Source organism: Pelodiscus sinensis, chromosome 8 (assembly GCF_052426305.1).
Source record: "Pelodiscus sinensis isolate ZL-2025 chromosome 8, ASM5242630v1, whole genome shotgun sequence".
NCBI classification, from domain to species: Eukaryota; Metazoa; Chordata; order Testudines; family Trionychidae; genus Pelodiscus; species Pelodiscus sinensis.
Window position 1 is genome coordinate 3,909,061 of NC_143059.1, and position 19,435 is coordinate 3,928,495.

General features: G+C 47.2%; 1 protein-coding gene and 1 long non-coding RNA gene across 4 annotated transcripts in view; one reads left to right on the top strand and one right to left on the bottom strand.

Moving 5' to 3' along the window:
* Nucleotides 1-11,971, bottom strand: part of MARCHF8 (membrane associated ring-CH-type finger 8) — a 112,142-nt gene extending 100,171 nt beyond the window's left edge. For 2 of the 3 annotated variants that reach the window (XM_075935710.2, XM_089780025.1), the window contains exon 1: nt 11,816-11,971. The gene's annotated coding sequence lies outside the window, so the exon portion shown is untranslated. The remainder of the gene's footprint in view (nt 1-11,815) is intronic. The other variant, XM_075935713.2, reaches the window with a different exon arrangement.
* A 280-nt stretch (nt 11,972-12,251) lies between these two features.
* LOC142830475 (uncharacterized) overlaps nt 12,252-19,435 on the top strand; it is a 33,440-nt gene continuing 26,256 nt past the window's right edge. Inside the window, exons 1-2 of the long non-coding RNA XR_012905752.2 lie at nt 12,252-12,667; nt 14,281-14,367. This is a non-coding gene — a long non-coding RNA (uncharacterized LOC142830475). The remainder of the gene's footprint in view (nt 12,668-14,280; nt 14,368-19,435) is intronic.

Genomic DNA, 19,435 nt, shown 5'->3' on the forward strand with positions numbered 1-19,435 from the left:
ACACGCATGAATTCAGCGTGGGAAATTGTATGGCTATAAATTAATACTTCCAAGTAGGGGGTCAATGGCGAAATACAACCTGAATTATTTGTAGTATTTTGCCAGTTGAGCAAAAGAAGCAGATACGTATGAATTACCCACCACCGTGCCTGTGTGCTCTCTCCTTCTCCCCCCAGATATATAGTCTAGAGTGTATCTGTCTGTCTGAGTCCGTTAGCTCCAGAATGCCTCCTCGACGGTAAGAATGAGGACTCCCAAATTTGGTCGGAGGTTTCCTCTTCTCCTAACGTAAAGCAAGGTCGGGCTTTGGTTGTGCCAAGAGAAGCAGACGCCTGGGGAAAGGGGTTGTTTTCCATTACAAGCGAAGGAAGGGGCTTGCTGTTTGGAGGGACAAGATACTGAGAGTGGTCACTGCGAGCCCACAGGGAGAGCTATCCTGCAGAGTGTCCATTGGGGGCAGCCACACCTGGCCAGCAGGGCTGGGGCTCTGCCATCTTGCCTGCCAGCACGCTAGGTAAGTAGTCCTCTGCTTCAAACCCTTTCCCCCCACTACCAGCCTATGGCTGCAGCGGAGGGAGGGGGGGGGGGGGAAGGTCCCTAGTGGCCAGCAGCGGAGACTGGGGGCGGGGGAAGAAAGGCCCATTCAACCTCCAGGATCCTGCTCTTCAAAGTAGCAGCCAGCATCACACACATCTTGGGGGAGGGAGCAGAGCCAAGAGCAAGCAGCAATTGTTCAGCAGACAGGGAACTGCAAGGCACCTGAGTTTCTCTCATCGCAACCCTTTAAAGTTGGAAAGAGCAGCGAGGAGATGAAAAGTGTTTGTCTGCAACTGGAAAAGTCTCTTATCGAGCACAAGTGCAAGAACACGCCCACTGCAGACACCAGCGACTCTGGAACGTCATCAGCATTCTTGACACCATCAGACTGAAATGGAATCTCTTCCAGGAGGTAGCTTGGAAGGGCTCCTGACAGCCCACCCAGCCACTTTCTATGTCAGGGAAAGTGACAAGTATCTTTTGGCATCACATATGCGACTCCTCTCTGTTCACCTCCTGGCTAGTAAGATTTATTTTCAGGCCTTCCAAGCCCATACTATTGTTCAGCTTATTAAATTCACTATTAATCCAATTCCTTTCTCAAGTGGCACTTGGGTGCTTTGGCTGGGTTATAGCAAAAATACAGTCAAACATCATCAGCCACCAAGGAGACTGAAGAGGAATTAAAAAAAAAAAAAAGTCAAAACCTAGATCATGCCCTTCTTGAACAGAGAGAGTTAAATGCACCACCTTTGTCATTTTCACCACTGAAGCGCTTCGGCATGCAGCCTTAATCTCAGTGTAACTTCTGAAAAGAATTACCTACAGGTGGAACCACCCAAATCTGGGACTCTCTGATCCAGCAGGGGCTCTTGTACATTTCAAAGGCGCAGGCGCTCCAGGGAGAGGGGGACTAGTGGGGGGCACTTTGTACATTTCATCATCTGAAGAAGTGGGTTGTGCCCACGAAAGCTCGGGATCCCATCGACATGTTTTGTTAGTCTCTACGGTGCTGCTAGACTATTCATTGTTTTTTAAGGTTTTCCAGTTACAGATTAACTTGGCTCCCCCTCTGATTGTCAGTCCTCAAGAAAACTCAGCTGAATTCACATAAACCAATCAAGTCAATCAGCAAAAGGCAGGGAGAAAAGAGGAGGGGCCACAGGGAGGCCTGGTATCCCTGGTCTACATTAGGGCTTTATTTCAAAATAGCCCCCCTTAGGTTGAATTAATAAGCGGAGTGTCCACACTTGCAAGCTCGTTCTTTTGAAATAACAGGTCGCTTATTTCAAAATACATACGCCTGTTTTCCTCGAGGAATAACGCTAATTTCGAAATAGAGACAGCGTGGATGCTGCTATTGCGAAGTAACTACCCCCATCCCCCGAGTAATTCAAACTAATTACTCCCCAGGACTCTAACTTCGAGATAGCGTGTCCACATTAACGGAGCCTGCCTCGGACTCAATCCAAGGCTTCCCCATAGAGCGCACACGCTAGTTTGATTTTGTAAAATCGGGAGTTAAGTCAAATTCAGTTATTTTGAAATAGTTTCCTGGTGCAGACATGTCCATAGATGCTGACAGAGAAGGAAGTGAAAGCCTGTGGAGGTACACCAGGAATTAAATTGATCCAGCAGATGAACTTCTTAGGACAGAAGCAGGCAAAATATGGCCTGCAGGCCAGATCCAGCCCATGGGAGAACTCTGTCCGGCTCCCTGCCTGCCCCACAGCTGCACGCTGTTCAGAGTAGCTTTCCGAACACAGACTGGGAGAAGAGGGGAGAGGCTTTGTGAGCGGCCCCCCCCCCCCCCCAGCAAAACCTTGCAGCTCCCATTCACTGGTTTTGCAGAACAGGGAGCACACGAAGTACCCTCGGCGTTCTAACCACATACACTACTTTTGGCACAGCTTTTAGGTCTGTGCTCACCTAACGAAGAGACTACTGTCAGGTTTACCTCGGTTATTCTTTTTCCTTCTAGTAAAATCAAATCAATCCTTTTTTTTTTTTTTTTTTAAAAGAACAGCCTAATCTATTAACCCAACTACCATTTTTTGCTTCTGTCAAAGGATCTCAGAATAGTTTGCAATCAAAAATCAAGAGTCACAACCCCCTTGGAAGGCAGGTATTGTCTGGGCTGTAGTTACGGGCACAGAGAGGTAATTGACTTTACTCCAAGATATGTCACAGGCTCACTGGACAAACTCCAGCTCTCCTGTCTCCCAGCCCAGCGTTTTAGCCATAGAGAACCTGCTATGCCAGTGTAGCCGCGTCTTCACCATGCAGCCCTGCAGGGGAAACTGGTTCTATATACTGGAACGTTAGGGTTCCAAACCAAATCATGCAAGTCAAACAGCTGGTGGGTTTCCAAGAGGCATCTGCAGTACATCCCAAGGAAAAAGACTGTCTACTTATCACAGCCATTGTTCCTAGTCAGTTTCCAGCCCAGGCAAATTATTACCTGATGACATTTTTGCTAGACTGTTCTTATTAAAGACTTTTGCTTTCCGTTACCTAAGAAGCACTCCAACTCTCTTTCTATCTAGCCCAGCTTTTACCCTCCAAGTATGTTTTAAAGACAGATGGAAAACAAGAGACAGATGGAAGCACTGCTGGGAAACAAGGCCCAAAAGATTCAGCAGGGTTGTGAATGGGAGGGGAAGAGAAATCTCCTAGTACAAAGGGCCAAGCTATGAAAATACTTCAGAACCCCTGTACTGAAACACATCTGCTTATCTCCATCCATCTTTCTGCAGAGTATTGGAATACAGGAATACATTTAGATCTTTCTATTCACCTTGCTCTTGTGAGAGATGATGATATTGTAGTTACAAGGGATTATAACAGGGGACAGAGTGGCCTCACGCTGATTGTCCCTCCCTAACATGCTGTGCTCTTACAACTAGAAATAGAGAGATCAAAGAGATTATTCCTCTGTCCTGGGTGACCCAAGGAGCCTAGTGACAGTGAAAGCAGATATAAATAGCCCTCCTAGGAACTCCCTCAGCTTGCTACAAGACTGGTTTCTGTTTGAAGGAAGCTTTTTCACTGACTGGCTGCTGAAACGGTGATGACAAATTTAAGTAAAATAAAGGTTCCCTGACGTAAACGTAACTGTGTGAACAGGAAAAGGATCTCAATCATCACCGTAGCATTGTCAATATACTGAACTGAATCCCCCCTCCCACCACTTCAAACTGCTAGCAAACAGGAAGTACAAGTTGCTGACACACTTGGAGTCAGATTTGCTCTTGGGTTTTGCTTTCTACACCGGACAATGTGACTCAAACTCGTCTCCCAACTGCTGAAATTCCACGCAGAAAAGCGAACCTGACTTCAGCTGCCCACAGCCTATAGGCACTGCAGAGCAGACTCTGCTCAGTGACATGAGTGCAACTTCACTGTCTTCCAGGACTGAGACTTAGGGTACATCTACAGTGGCACTTTTCCAGCTGTGTTGGTTGAGAGTCAGTAACTGGGTCAACAAAAATGATAGAGATGTAGCTGTGTTAGTCTGGTGTAGCTGAAACAAAATACAGGACTATGTAGCACTTTAAAGACTAACAAGATGGTTTATTAGATGATGAGCTTTCGTGGGTCAGACCCACTTTGATCTGAGGAAGTGGGTCTGGCCCACGAAAGCTCATCATCTAACAAACCATCTTGTTAGTCTTTAAAGTGCTACATAGTCCTGTATTTTGGGTCAACAAAAGACTTCTTCTGTCGCCGCAGCTGTGTCTATACCAGGAGTTAGGCCGAGCTAATCACAGAACTCGTGGCATGAAGTGTTCACAGCCCTGAGCGGCAAAGCGAGGTCAAACTAATTTTTAAGTGTTAGACTAGGTGTTACCCAAAAGCCCTGCTGAGAGGAACAGAATTCAGCTCCCTCTTCCACAGCTGTGATGGCTCATCAAGATGAATGACTACAGGAGTCAGTCATGATAACTTATTTTGGTCACCAAAGTCAGCTGCTCTAACCCAGAACACAGAGGAAGCAGATGCATTTAGGAAGCGGGTACCATTTGTACTGTCACTTTTCAGAACTGCACTTCAAAAAGGAACTGAAATGCTTTTAAAAATAAAACGGGGAGGATGGATTGCTTGGTTTTTTTTTGGGGGGGGGGGAGAGGGAGCAGGAGCAAGTGTACTCACTATGCTAAGGATATCCCACATTCATTCTTAAAATATGCTGCTCTATGCATCCTTTAGCCCCCTTTGTAGCATTTTTATAAATCTAAATACATAACAATGACTTGGTAATGTGTAGGCTTGTTGTAAAAATGTGTGTCTCCTGCTATGGCAAAAACTGCCATCACAACATTTACTACCCCCCTCCCCAAATTTGGGGTAAATAGAGGGGAATCATGTGAGGATGCAGAGTTATGTTATCTAGCTTTCATCTGAGAAGCCCAGATGTCCAAGGAACTGGTCTGTCTTGTGCAGGGATGATAAAGAGCACTTCAAGGAAACAGATGTGGAGCCATTCTTGCTCTTTTTTCCCTGGCAAGCTGAAGGTGAGCATCCAGAGACTTCTATAGTTGCCAGACTGAGAACTCAGAGAAAGACTGAGTCGGAATGAGTCTGTTGGCTGGTCTGTTTTACCACGTAACCGTCTTCTATCCAGCCACCCTTTCTCCAGACTTCTAACTCAGAATACTAATATTATGGTGCACTCTAACAGTATCTTCTTTCTGAGGCTCTCAAAGCACCATACAAACATTACATTTAACTTTGCAACTTCTTGTCCCTAGCTCTATTAGGCTATGTCTACACAGCAGCATTCTTTCCGAATAAATGACTGTTATTATGAAATAACATACTGCGCATCTACACTGCCAGCCTTTATTTCGAAATAACGTCAAGCTGGAAGACTTCTTACTCCAACTCCTGTAACCCTCATTTCATGAGGAGTAAGGGAAGTCAAAGGAACAATGTTCTTCCTTCAACTTCCTGCTGTGTCGACAGCGCCAAAAGCTGAAATAAGCTTTTTGGACTTAAGCTACACAATTGACGTAGCTCAAGTTGCATAGCTTCTTCTGATTTTAGCCCTGCTGTGTAGACGTGCCCTTACACAGATGAAGAAAATGAGGCATAAAATAGTTAAGTGATTTGACTAGGATCTGTGGCAGAGTTTGGAACAGAACAAATTTCTCCGGACTCTAGTTACATGCCTTGACTGTAGAATCATCTTTCATTCCATTATCAAAGCAAGGTCCCAATCTTATGACTTGCTGATTAATCTCAGCTCTAAATCAATAGAACAAATCTGCAAGTAAATTCTGCACGTTAGCTCTCTGTCTCTAATATATATAAATACACACACACACACGTCTCGACAATCTATGTAATATACTTGCCCGTGGAGAGTATATTATATCCCGGAAGAGCAGGGTACAGGTGATCTGCGCATGCGCAGAACGCCGGACAGCGCGGCTGGCGAACGGGGCTCACCGCGGCTCAGCGAGCCGTGTGTGTGTGTGAGAGAGAGAAAGAGAGAGAGAGAGAAAATCTATCCACCGTCTCCGAGTCCTTTTGTTCAAGAATTCTTAAACAGTAAGAGCTAGAACCACCAAATTTGGTCTGCAGCTTCTTCTTATCATAACATAAAGCAAGGTCAGGGCTTGGTTGTACCAGAAAAATGGGATGCACCTGGAATTCGATTAGTTTCCATAACACAGAAAAGGAGGGGGGCTAATAGGAGAGCCAGTTATGCTCTGCAATGACTACAGGAGGCAGCGCGCTACGGGGAACAGTTACACGGAAGAGTTACCACAATGGGGTGATTGCACCAGAAAGTGAGTGGCCCGTTGGGCTCTCTATATTGCCGACCACAGGCCTAGGTAAGGTGCTCCCTGCCCCCAAGCCCCTCCCCCAGCCACAGTGCCAGTCAAGGGGGAGCCTTCTGCGAGGAGCTGATAACCAGCCCTGCCCCGTGTCCCCCAAGAAGGCATCCGCCCACTGCCCGGGAGGGCCATGCAGCCAATTCCAGCTCTGAACATGAGGAGCGGTCAGCCTGGGGAGGGGCAGCCCCCCTAGGAGGAGCTGCTGTTATCCTTGCCATCACCTGATCTTCTAGACCTGCCCTGAATCCTGCACTCCCCTCCCCCGCATATCCTATCCCCCTGCGCTGACTCCTGCACCCTCACCCTCTGAGTCCCTCCATCTCTGCCCTGACTCCTGCACTCCCCTTGAAACTCCCTGCTCTTAAGGGCCCAAGCAATGCCGGATAAATCTTCAGGTATGTACTATTAGAATTGTTCTACAGGAATAATGACCATACTAGGACAGACTAGGGGTTCATCGAGTATCCTGTCCCTGGCTAGCACTAGCTGCTTCAAGGGAAGAAGTCTTGCAGAACTAAACAATTAGGTTTGCCAGGTGTCCGGTTTTGAACTGGACAATCCAGTATTTGAGGTCTCTGTTCGGGAAACAAATTGAGAAAATATAAATGAGAAACTATAAATGTCCGGTATTTTCTAAAGAAGTTGTAATGTAGATTGTGATGTAATGTCAAGTGTGTCCAGTATTTTTGTTGAAACCATCTGGCAACCCTACCCAATGTGAGGGTCTATATTACTTCCAAAACTTTTTTTTAAAGTTCACCATTAGTTATTGTTAATCTGAATTGCTTACAGCAGAGGACTCATTTATTGGCTCATTCTGAATTTGAGAAAAATCCCATCCCACACAGAACTGGGACAGTCACAGACCAATATCTGAATGCAAATTACTCATAATAATCCTGTCTTATCTCGTAGCTACGTGTCACTGGGAAAGAATAATAGACCTTATGTGGTTCAAACCTGAGTAAATAGAGACATTAAGGAAAATAGGAGAAACATTAAAGGGGTGGGAGGAAATAGCTTTATCATGAAAAACTCCTCAAATACAAACCCATAAGGCAAGGGGCAGGTTTTGAAAGAGGTGGTTTTCATAAACACTTTCCATGGAATTAGCTACAAATTCTGGGGAATTATGGAAGTATGAGAAAGGAGCTGTTTTTCTTGGCAGCGTTTCAGAAGGAAAGGAGGAGTTAGGCAGAAAGACCATTTTTAAGAGGACAGGGTGGGTTTCTAGGAGGTTATTTCATAGGATGCTAAATGCCTTATCTTATATTTCCTTTGTCGTTACTTAAGCTGGGTATAGGCCATAAAACATTTGTATAGTAGAGGTTGCTGTTAAAAATCCTGGTGAATACTGTTAAGGATAAATGGCTCTTAATTCTCAATGAAAGTTATGTGCCTAAACCTCTGGGGGAAAAATACCCCCAAAATACCCCAACTTCCAACCTCCTTTTATTTTCCTGTTTTTTCCCATTGTACTATGATGTTAGCCTGATCAAGACTAAAATAAAGTAAAAAGGGTGGATTTAAATTTTCTATTAATGTTAACATTAAAACGATATAATATACAGGTTAAGAAAAGTTAACCCTTTATAATATGCAAAATATAATGTGTGTTCCAGCATAGCTCCATGTGCCCACGGATTCATGGGACAAATGAGCCTTTTAAAACATGGCATTGTCCAAGGCAGGGGTGACCAATACATTTTGACTGGGGGCCATTTCAGAAATTTGTGAAGTGGCCCTAAGCTGCCCCAGAAGGGGTGGAGCTTCAGACAGAAGGGCCGTCTGTACTTCCCCATCCACAGACCCTGACTGGGGAGCACCTGAAGTCTTTGCACCCACCCTCCCCAGACAAGATCACCAGCTGTCCTGAACAGCTGGCACTTCCCTCTAGGTGCCCATGCGCCTGGTGGTGGAAGGAGACTTTGCACACTCGCTCCCACCCCCTGGCCAATCAGGGCTTGGAGGCGGGGCTAGGGGGCGGGGAGAAGAATGTGAAGTCTCCTCCCGTCCTGCAAGGAGCGCACAGCACCCCTGGCAGGGCGGAAGGAGAATTCACATGCTCTTCCCCACCCCCAAGGCCTAGTTGGCCTGGGGGCAGAGGAGCATCAGGGCCTCCACAGGCCAGATCTACCCACTTGGCAGGCCGAATCCGGCCCGTGGAGGCCCTTTTGCCCATCCATGGTCCAAAGCATTAGTCAATAAAACTCTTATTTAATTACTCTAGCTGGGACCAAGAACAGCTTGCTCCAGCCTCCCTATCAGTCCCATATCAGTGACGAATTACTACAGTATGGGATCTTTGCCCTATATGCAGAATGAGGCCTTAGTAGGCCTTGCTGAATGAGCCACCTCTGCCCACCCAACAAAAAAGAAAATCTCTTTCCAGGTGCATCCCCACACGTAAAGCCTTCAGCTCCACTTGCGGCCACAATAACCACCAGCTCCTAGAAACTCTGAACCAGAGGGCCTTTTTACCAGCATCAATTCAGAGGAGTAGCCGTATTCATCTGTGTCCGCAAAAACAATGAGGAGTCCTGTATTAGTCTTTAAGGGGACACAGGATTCTTTGTTGTTTTTACCAGCACAGAGGTGCAAACTTTCACCTGCACAGCCCCGCCGCTTTGCATTGCAGGCTAAACGCAGTGTTTTACAAAACAAGTAGGTCCCAGTGAAAGACCATGGCTCCTAGACGCTATGAGAATACAAGTAACAACCACCACTACCAAAGATCTTTACACCTACAAAGTTAACTCCAGTTTCCTGTTCTTCCCTAAGTGTCTATTATTAGAGGTCATCGTACCAGTGACTGAAGGGCACAATTGCTATACCTCTAGATCATCTCATCTGAAGAAGTGTGTTTTGCCCACGAAAGCTCATGATACTCTACATATACTTGTGCTAGTCTCTAAGGTACCACAGGACTACATGTTTTTTTAAAAGTTGTTTTTAAAGTTAGACTAACATGGCTATCCCTCTGAGAATTCATAGTTATTGTTCCATTAACACTTAGAATACGGACTAAAACTGTCCATCACCTTAAGGACTATCCGGCTCTTAATGGCTTTTATAAAGTTTCTAGGAAATGCAGAAGGAAGTTTTTCCTTCACAGGTAGGATTAATTCACAGCTCTTGTCTAGCATCCTACTCTCTTTCTCCCATGACCAGCAGTCTGTCTGCCAGGCCACAAAAAAGGAATAAGGAAAGCAGAGGAGAGACCATGGCATGATGCCCAGAGTAGATCTCTCATCACAGAGGGGCATTAGTAGAAGGGAGGATCCAGTTTCTCAACCGTGAATGGTGGACAAGTTACTCATTCAGAATTACAGCCCTAAGAGCAAAGCCCTTGGTATTTCCTGGCAAATCCATGTAGAACACAGCTACACAGTCAGGACGTAGTAATCTGTTAGTGCCATCAGATTTAACCCCCATAGAAATTCTTCACTCTTTCTAGACCTGGCACGAGCAGTTTTGGAACATGAAGATTTTCTAGCCTTTGAATTCTAGTTGTCCTTTTGGACACAGTTTCAACCATTTTGACTTTGTATGGCTGTGCAGTGAGTTCTGGGAGCATATATCCTCGCTTCAGGTGCCAGATAGCCCACACAGGAAAATCTTTTCTTGTCAATATTCTCACTGTAGACAAGCCTTGCATTTTTCCAAACCTCTTTCCAGTGGTACAAGTCCCTTCCAGGTTATCTACTTGCATAGTGCTGATGCTTGGCTTGAGGACACAGTGTTGCTTGCTGTCACATCCTAAGGTGAATTCAAGTTCTCTCCTCTCTCCTTCCAGCCCTTCTTTCCACCATCTCACTCTCCACCTGCTCTCTCAAGCTCTCAGTGGCTTATCTCCTATGTGATTATGCAGTTGTTCAGTTACATAAACCTACTATTCTTGGTAGTTTAGAATTAAGACACCTGCTATACAATGTCAAAACTACAAACTACCCTACATTTAAGTCTTAGAGGACTCAGTTTTAAATCAGTAAGAGTCAAGAATCCTTCAGCTTTCTCCCCTGCACTTGAAATCAGCTGCAAAGAAGAAAAGATGAAAATGTTGCACTTGAAGACAGTGGATGAAATGTTCTTGCTGTCCTTTCTATCTGGCAACCAGTTCCTAAAGTTGTTTTAAAAACTATCATGACTGTGTTTCTCAGCTGTTTGGAATTTCTGTTTCTGTTTACACTGAATAAAAGTTACCCAAGACTTGTTTTTTTTAATTTCTGCTAATGCAAGTGTTCAAGGTGTGGCTCTCCCCTGAAAAGCAACTGTGTGAAAATGACACCTTCCTACCCAGCTGTTTGATCCTGGTTTGTATTCAGTCATATTTATACCTTCCATGATAAAATTCAGCTTAATATAGCAAAGGGAAGGCAGTTATTGGTAAGGGCATAATCCTTATATTAGTAAACTTAGCTTAGCTGATATAGAAACACAGAGAATAAACACGAAACTTACAATTTTCCAAGCAGAACCTTTGCATTGATGGAAAATAATACTAGGCGTTATAAAGCTCTATATTAAGCACCGAAACACAGAAAAATAAAAAAAAAACAAGCCCTTTTGTTTTGGCACCCGATTCTGCACTGAGTTAGGCGTTATCAGACTGTCACACAGAGCCGGAGTCTGCACAAAATTTGGCCCCCATCATTTCCCATTCTCATTTCACTATTTCCTTAGCAACACAACAGCTGACATGCCAAGGCCTGAAAGTTAATCGCAAGCAAGCTGTCCCACAGACTCAAGCACAAGCTACAACTAGTGTCATATTCAGCTCAGCAGCAGATAGGATGAGCCTCTTACTTTTTACACCGGCCCATGCAGGAGCATCACCAAAATACGAATAACTCTGCAGCCAAAACAATCCCGAGTCCAGTGGGCTCCGTTGGGCGCAGAGCGTACCGGGTTCCCTGGCTGCGTTAGGGGAGGGAAAGGCATGTAGGGTGCTGGCAATAGGGAGAGGGGTCCCGTCTCCATTTGCTGGGGGGGTGCCTGTTGCTCGCCGCTCACTCTGGGGGGCAGCGCCCCGTCCCCCCATACGCTCACCCGGGGGTCAGTGGGCAGGTGTGTGGGTCAGGGGCGGAGGGACGCCCCTGTCACACTGCTGGGGGGCAGGGTGGACCCCTTTCCACTGTCACACCAGGGGGGAGGCCCCCCAGCCCCAGTGCGGGTTATGGGGAAGGGTGCGAGCCCCCCATGCGGGAGGGACGCCCCTGTCACACTGCTGGGGGGCAGGGGGACCCCTTTCCACTATCACACCGGGGGGGAGGCCCCCCAGCCCCAGTGCGGGTTATGGGGAAGGGTGCGAGCCCCCCATGCGGGAGGGACGCTGCCCCCAATCCCAGCTCTCGTGGGGGGGCCAGTGCCCCCCAGCCGGGGGTCCCAGCCCCCTCCTGGCTGTCCTGGGGAGTGGGGGCCCGGCCCGCGCTTACCTCGCTGCCCGCGCGGGGCCCGGGCCGGCTGCCCATGGCCGGGGGCGGCTCCTGCGGGGCGGCGGCTGCAGCCGGCCGGGGGCGCCGGGCTCGCGGCTCCTGTTTACACCCGAGCCCGCCTGCCCGTCCGCGCCGCCCGCCCCGCCTCCGCCGCCATGGCCGGGGCGGGGCCGGGCCGGGACCGCCCCCGGGAGCCGCCGCAGGGCCGGGGGGGGGGGGGGGCCTGGCACCGGGGGGGGGGGGGAGGGGGGGGGGATGCGGGGCCCCTGGCACCCGGGGGGGGGGGGCGGAGGGGGGGGGGATGCGGGGCCCTCAGGGCCCTGGCACCCGGGGGGGGGAGATGCGGGGCCCTCAGGGCCCTGGCACCCGGGGGGGGGGGGGAGATGCGGGGCCCTCGGGCCCCTGGCACCCAGGGGTGGGAGATGCGGGGCCCACAGGCCCCTGGCACCCGGGGGGGGGGAGATGCGGGGCCCGCAGGCCCCTGGCATTCCAGCTGGTGACGGGTGCCTGGTGTTTGGGGGTTTGAGGACCCCTCCCAACCCTCTTGCCCATGTGAAAACGGTGGTGCTCCCAGTCCCTTAAGGTGCTCTGCAGCACTGTGAGGCACCCGGATTCCCAGGGCTGCACCTCTGCCCCCCATGCCAGTGGGAAGGTGCATGCAAGTGTCCTATTCCCACTATGAGGGATGACCAATTGAGGGGGAAGACTGCAACCTGGGACACCATGTCCTTGGACTACCCCGGGGGCATGTCACACCCATGGGCAGCTGATGACCGGCCGAGAACAGCATTGCAGTCATCATCACGTAATCTCAGACTTTACCAGGAAGAAGTTTTTCTCCCCATTTCACAGGTAAGGAAGCTGATGCACAGAAAGGAAACAGACTTATCTATGTTGACACAATGAGTCAGATGCAAAGCCAGTAAAAGGGCCCAGAGATAGTGACCTGGCTTCTGTATTCGAGTAGCCTCACCATCTTCCATCAACCATCCCCGCCCACCTTCCTCAGAACAAAACAAAACAAAAACACCCCACATATAAACCACATCGCCCACTCCAATAGTTCTTCCTGTTCTAGTGCAAGCATAAAAACAATTACACCTAGTTTTTTTTCAACACTTGAGAGATGAATAACTATTTTGGATAGCAATATGACTTTTTTACTAGTATAACCTCATGGATGTAGTTATATTAGTATCAAAGTGCCTTACACTGTTAAGTTATTCCCTTCCAATTCAGGAAGGCTATGTCTAGACTGGCATGATTTTCCAGAAATGCTTTTAACGGAAAAGTTTTTGGTTAAAAGCATTTTCGGAAAAGCACGTCTAGATTGGCACGGACGCTTTTCCGCAAAAAAGCCCTGATTGCCATTTTCGCAATCGGGGCTTTTTTGCAGAAAACAAATCTCTGCTGTCTACACTGGCCCTTTTGCGCAAAAGTTTTTTAGAAAAAGACTTTTGCCCGAACGAGAGCAGCATAGTATTTCCTCAAAAGCACTGACAATCTTACATGAGATCGTCGGTGCTTTTGCGGAAATTCAAGTGGCCAGTGTAGACAACTGGCAAATTTTTCCGGAAAAGCAGCTGCTTTCCCAGAAAAAGTGGCCAGTCTAGACACAGCCAAATAGTTCTATTGATACAAAAAACATTGATACTGATCAAAGTGCATCCACCCAAGAAGCTGGGGGCATATCAGTTTAACGACACTAATATATTTACAATGGCACACTCTTCTAGTGTACACAAGGCATGAGAGAATTAGGTATCCAACTCTCCAGATGGAAACATGCATTAAAGAATATAGCAAATATTCTTGTGTCATCAATTGCTCTTTTGTGCTAGAGTATTTAAGTCATGTAATAGTAGGCTTCAGTTTCTAAATGCATAAAATTAATCCAAGAGATTTGAGAATGAAAAGCTATGAAGAAAACGATTAAATAAATAGATATAGTCAAAGAAAGAAAGGCACAAAGAGGAGTTATGCAAGAAAGAAAAGGTGGAAATCTTTAAGAAAATAATCTTATGAAAGATCCTTGGTGCAATAAAATTACACCATAATGTTATTTCTGGCTGCTGCAAGATCCGTAGTCATTTCTTGCTTTCATTCCATAAATGGTAGATACTTGCTCCAGAGGGCCAGAGCTGTTCACATTTATTTTCTCAGATAGGTTTGGAGACTGCCAGTCTTTGTAAAACAAGAATAAAGGGAAATGAGAATTATGTAAAGAGGGAGGGAGAGACAGTTCACTTCCCAGCCCAACAATGAGAAATTTTATGAGACCTGCGAATGTGTGTGTGTGTGGGGGGGGGGGGGGGGGACACGACTCCCGAAGAAAGCTGACTTTGCCAACTTTTAATGTGAACTTGACAAAACAGAAGAGGGTCATGTGAGAGTTGTTCTCTGAGCATGGTACAAGTTTTCTGTAATCTGTATCCTGAGTGCATTTTAATGTCACTGATTTACAGGAGTGCAGGGCTGTTCCACCCACCCATTGCAGGATGGAGGAAAGGGCACTGAAACGAGCGACAATCTTATGGAGGCATGCCCCAGAGGTAGGCCACCAAAAGGCATCTCTTTCAGCTGTGAATTTTAGCAACCCTTTTCCCCTAGCAACACTTTACAGTAGTTTTTTTTAAAAAGAAACTGAAGAATAAATTTCATGTGGGGGGCAAGTTGGAATTCTGATTAAAATGTGGTCAGGGCAACAGAATTAACAATATTCCAAACTCTTGTGAAAAGCATCACAAAGTCTCTTGCCTCCAGGCTGGGGCATTGCACCTGTACTGATGCGGAAGGGAATGTGCCACCTGCTGGATGAAGCAGCACTATTTTGGGCACCATCATTTGTTTCTATGGAGATGGGTTGGCTTCTTCATTCTGTTATTGACTAAGGCCAACCAAGCTTTGGTTGTAATCCAAAGTTTTTTCCACTGCTGTATATGGCGTCTAGATTATAATAATCATATCATTTGCAGGCAGTGTGATATCATTAAGGCTTCTGGTTTTCAAAGTTCATTTATTTAATTGTGAGGGATACTTAATTGCCAGCAATTTTTGAGTGTATATAGATGTCAAATCAGGTTGAGGGCTTACTGTGTGTATACTGTAGTGTACATTAAATATCACTTGACAGCAGGGAAATTTGCAATGAGATTATTCATGGTAGTATATAATAAATACAACACTGGATAGTAGTGTAGTATGTAATGAGTAATCCCTTTGTGATTTTCCTTAGTGTGCTTTAGGGCAGTACGGTTTCAAACAGCACTATGTTAACGGGAGCTCTTAGTGCAAGCCAGCAGGGTCTGTGTGGATCAATTCATGCTCATCACATCAGTGCACTTGAGAAGTCACATCCCTGTAGCCAACATTGCTGCTCCATGTAGCTATGCCAAAGTCCTTAGATATAAGCAACATTTTCCAGCGTTTATTACATAAAGACCAATTTCTTTTTCTCTCTCGCTTTTTCAAATCGGGGGGGTTTCACTAGTTAAAACTGAAAATCAGAAGCCCCAAAGTATAATAGAAAACAGAGCGGACTGAGAGGAGACCTAGATTCTATTCCCAGCATTACCATTGACTTGCTGTGTAACTTTGGGCACGGTTTTGTGCCTCTGTTTCCCCTCCTGTCTTTTGTCTGGCTTCTAAATCGTAAGCAGTTTCTAAATCTGCACCCAACCCCCATCCTAGACCCCGCACCTCCCTCCACAGAAAAGTGTGGCCCTTGACCACTTTCCAAAATCTTGGAGAGCCCCCCCCCACACAAAATCATTGCCCACCCCTGTTCTAGTTGATGTAACTGCTACCAAAAGCAGAAGTTATAACAGATGTGCAAAAGGAAGCAAGTGAATAGAGGTTCAAATGGGGCCCGTCGAACCTGCCAGAACTAAGGTGCGAGGGGAAGGGAGGGTAAAGGGGAGGTTTCCCTTCACAGGTAAAGCCCTTAAAGGAAATCAGTCCTAGTGGGCAGGAAAAGACCTCACCTTTCAGATGCAGAAATAGCTGCGTGGTGCAGCCTTATAGAACTGACAGCCCAACGTTCTTAAAGAGGCATGCAGTCCTAGATAACGGGGATGTAATAAGTGGCCTTCGCATCAAAGTCCATTTTTTTTCTATTGACCAGCTTGAGGTTGTCTAGTGGAATGTTTCGTATGTTGGATCAAATGTTGCGGAGGCATGTGGCCGAGCTCGGGTGCCCCGCAGGCGGGGGCTGCTCTGGCCTCGGGGTGGAGTGCCCCCTCCCACCCCCGCCATGCCCCCTTTAATCGGTTAACTGGTTAACCATGTTTAATCGGTTAACCAATTGAAGGGGATTTTACATCCTTATCTCTGACTTGTGAGTGAGAATATTTAGATGTGTGTAGAATTTAGATTACCCAGCAGCCTCTCCCTTCACAGCCATGAACACCACGGGAGAGTCTAGTTCTGTGGTGACTGCCCCCTGGTGGTCAAGCTCTGAAGTGGAGTTAAACGATTGGCAGAATACACCCCAGCTTAGCTAGACAGACTGTACGTCCTGCGTGCTACTGCCGCTGACCTTCCACGGAGGCATCTTGTGCTCTTCCTGGACCATCACGACAGGCTCTTCTCCCAGCTGCACTGCTAAGAACTCTGCTGAGCCGTCTCGGCTAGCCGGCCTCTGCAGAGGTGTGCCACTCTCTGCCCTCGCAGAACCTCCACTAACACTCATTTATATCTTGTACAAAAAGAACAGATGGGCTGGAGTAAAGTCCGGAGCATTCCTGTCCCATCTGACAAGCTCTGCAGGTCTATTGCTTAAAGGCCCCAACTGAGATCAGAATCCCATTGTACAAATACATAAGTGACAGTCCCTGACCTGGAGAGTTTACAGTCTAACAGACGAGACAGACGTGGTTTGGGGGTAACTGAGTCACAGAAAAGGGTTTTGACCTGGATATTGCTGAATGGGAGGGGGTTCTGAAAAAAGTGATGAGAATGAAGGACCTAGAAAACCTATGACATGAGAGACTGAAAAGACCTTAGAAAAGAGATTAACAGGGGATGTGAAAAAAGGACCTGAAACACTGAATGGACGAGAAGGGAGATTATACAGGAACCAGGCGACATCCGCAGGCTAGATCCAGTGTGCCAGGGTTAGCACCTGGCAGGCCCCCACCGCTATATTTACTTGCGCCTCTGTAGGTACAGGCGATCGCAGCTCCCATTGGCTGTGGGTCGCTGTTCCTAGTCCGAGCAAGCTGGAACACAGAGGTTTAAGTGTATTTTATTACTCACCTGTATCTTAAATGGCTGTGATCACGCTACTGAGGTTTAGCAAACAGTCACTGTACCCCAAGCAAGATGACTGCACTATAGTCCTTCCGATCTGAAGTTCCAGTAAGTATCTGACCAGGAAGCATAGACCAACATCCAGTCTTTCATCCAACAGAAAAAGCAGTTTAAAAAGAAAAAAAAGACATCTTGAGTATATATGCATGCGCTTTATGGAGGGAAACGAGGAAGGAGAATTAACTGGCCCTTTATTCTAAAATCATGGAGTTTTGTTTAAAAACGAGGGGAAGACCAAAAAAAAAAGGTGTTTTAAACCCTGTGTTCTTCCTTTTAGTCACTTTTGCATCTGGCTTCCAACCTATTAACCCCCTTAATCAAATCCCAAGCAGTTCAAGTTGTTTTGCTGATTAGGTATTGTTTTACATTTCTGATTCTATGCAGAGCATCTAATTACATCAGTATTCATTGTGCAGTTGTGATTAGAATGTATAATCCCGATGCAATGGTGTAGAATAGTGCGCAGAGCTGAGGCCTGGATTAAGGAGAGGATTAGAAAATAGATTTGAAAGGTGGCCAAGAAGTATATTTTAAAATAGTTTCCTTCCAGTTGTAAAGCTCTTTTAGCCAGAACACGATTTATTCATAGATTCCGACTCCAGAAGGGACTTCTTTTTTTACAAGCTCTGCGCTAGGAATTATTTTAGGGGAGGTCTCTGGCCTGTGTTAAGCAGGTGGTCAGACTAGAAGTTCACATTGGTCCCCTCTAGCCTTGGAATCTATGGGTCTTATAGAAAAAAATCTCATCTTGATTTAAGAATTTTCAGTAGTGAAGAATCAACCACGACAAAAAATGGTTACTCACCTTCTCGTAACTGCTGTTCTTGGAGATATGTTGTTCTTGTCCATTCCAGTCCAGTGTTGGCGCACATAGGGGCATGTTAGCTGGAAAATACCATCGGCCTGGAAGTTGCATCTCCATGGCGCCCAGTAAAGTGTGCTACCAACCTCCCTACTCGTCAGTATAAAAGGCCAGTACTCTGCACACATCTGGGGAGCGTAGCCTCTGCTCACAGGAGTTAGAACGTGATTTAGGATAAAACATAGGAAGAAAGAGGTCTTGATTCATGTGGAACTGGGAGATCGCTTTCGGGAGGAAAGCCAGATGTGGATCGGACACCCTTCTGGCAGAAGTTAGCTACCAGAAATGCCATCTTACAGGATACGTAAAGCATTGAATACGTGGCAGGTGGCTTGAATGGTGGCCCATGAGTGTAGACAGGACTAAGCTGAGATTCCAACAAGGGACCAGCTTGCGGACCTGCAGGTAAAGTCTGGCTAGGCCCTTTAAGAAGTAACTGACCAAGGGTTCTTGTCTGTCTTCTCTGAAAAGAGAGACTTGCCCTCAAACGGGAGGTCCTGGGGGTTTGTTGGACCTTGTAAGGCAGACCCGAAACTTGTAGCCAAGCCCCTCCTGTGCATGGCGAAGCCAGTGGCCATAGCTCTTGAAGCTGCATTCGCCGCATCCAGAGCAGCCTGCAGGGATGCTCTTGAGAAAAGTCTGTCCTCCTTTACGGGGGCTGAGAACACGGTGCGGGAGTCCTACGGGAGCAGCTCCGTAAACTTGGCCATTGCACTGCCGGTATGGAATCTGTATTGGCTAACCAAGGCCTGTTGGTTCTAGATGCGGCGTTGTCGTCTGCCCGTCCAGTAGATCTTTCCACCGTACAAGTCCAACCCCTTTGCCTCTCTCTTCTGAGGAGCCTGACCTTGGAACCACTGACACTCATGCTGGTTAAGAGCATCTACCACCAAGGAATAGGAGGAGGAGGGGTGTAAAGGTGTTCAGACCCTTTGGATGGTACAAAGTAACGACTCTCACTGCGTTTCGCTGTGGCTGCAATGACACCGGGTTTGCCACAGTGTCTTAGTGGCGTCCTCTATCACCTCTTCTGCCTGGATGTTGATACTTTGGGCGACTCTGCTGAGTTGCTGCGGCAGGACCTTATTGTCTCCCAGCGCTGGGGCAGGGGTCGTACTCCTCAGCACCTCATCTGGGAAGATGACAAAGACATCTGGCCAAAGACAGCTTGGGCCGCAAAGGACAATGGTGGCAGTGCCAACGATCTTGGCAGTATCTGTGCTAGAGATGGTGCTGAGGCCAGAGCCAATAGGTGAAGTGATGCCCTGGGTAACGGCTCTGAGCTTGGCTCTGACGAAGAACCAGGAAGTCCGAAAGGGCCACTGCGTGGGGCCCTGTCATTGGGCTGGCCGAGGTGCTGTGTAGCCGTGTCAGTTGTGGGTGGACATGGACCGTCTGTACCTGCTGTGGCGGGACCTACCAAAGTCCCCCTCTGACTCTGGGGTCTC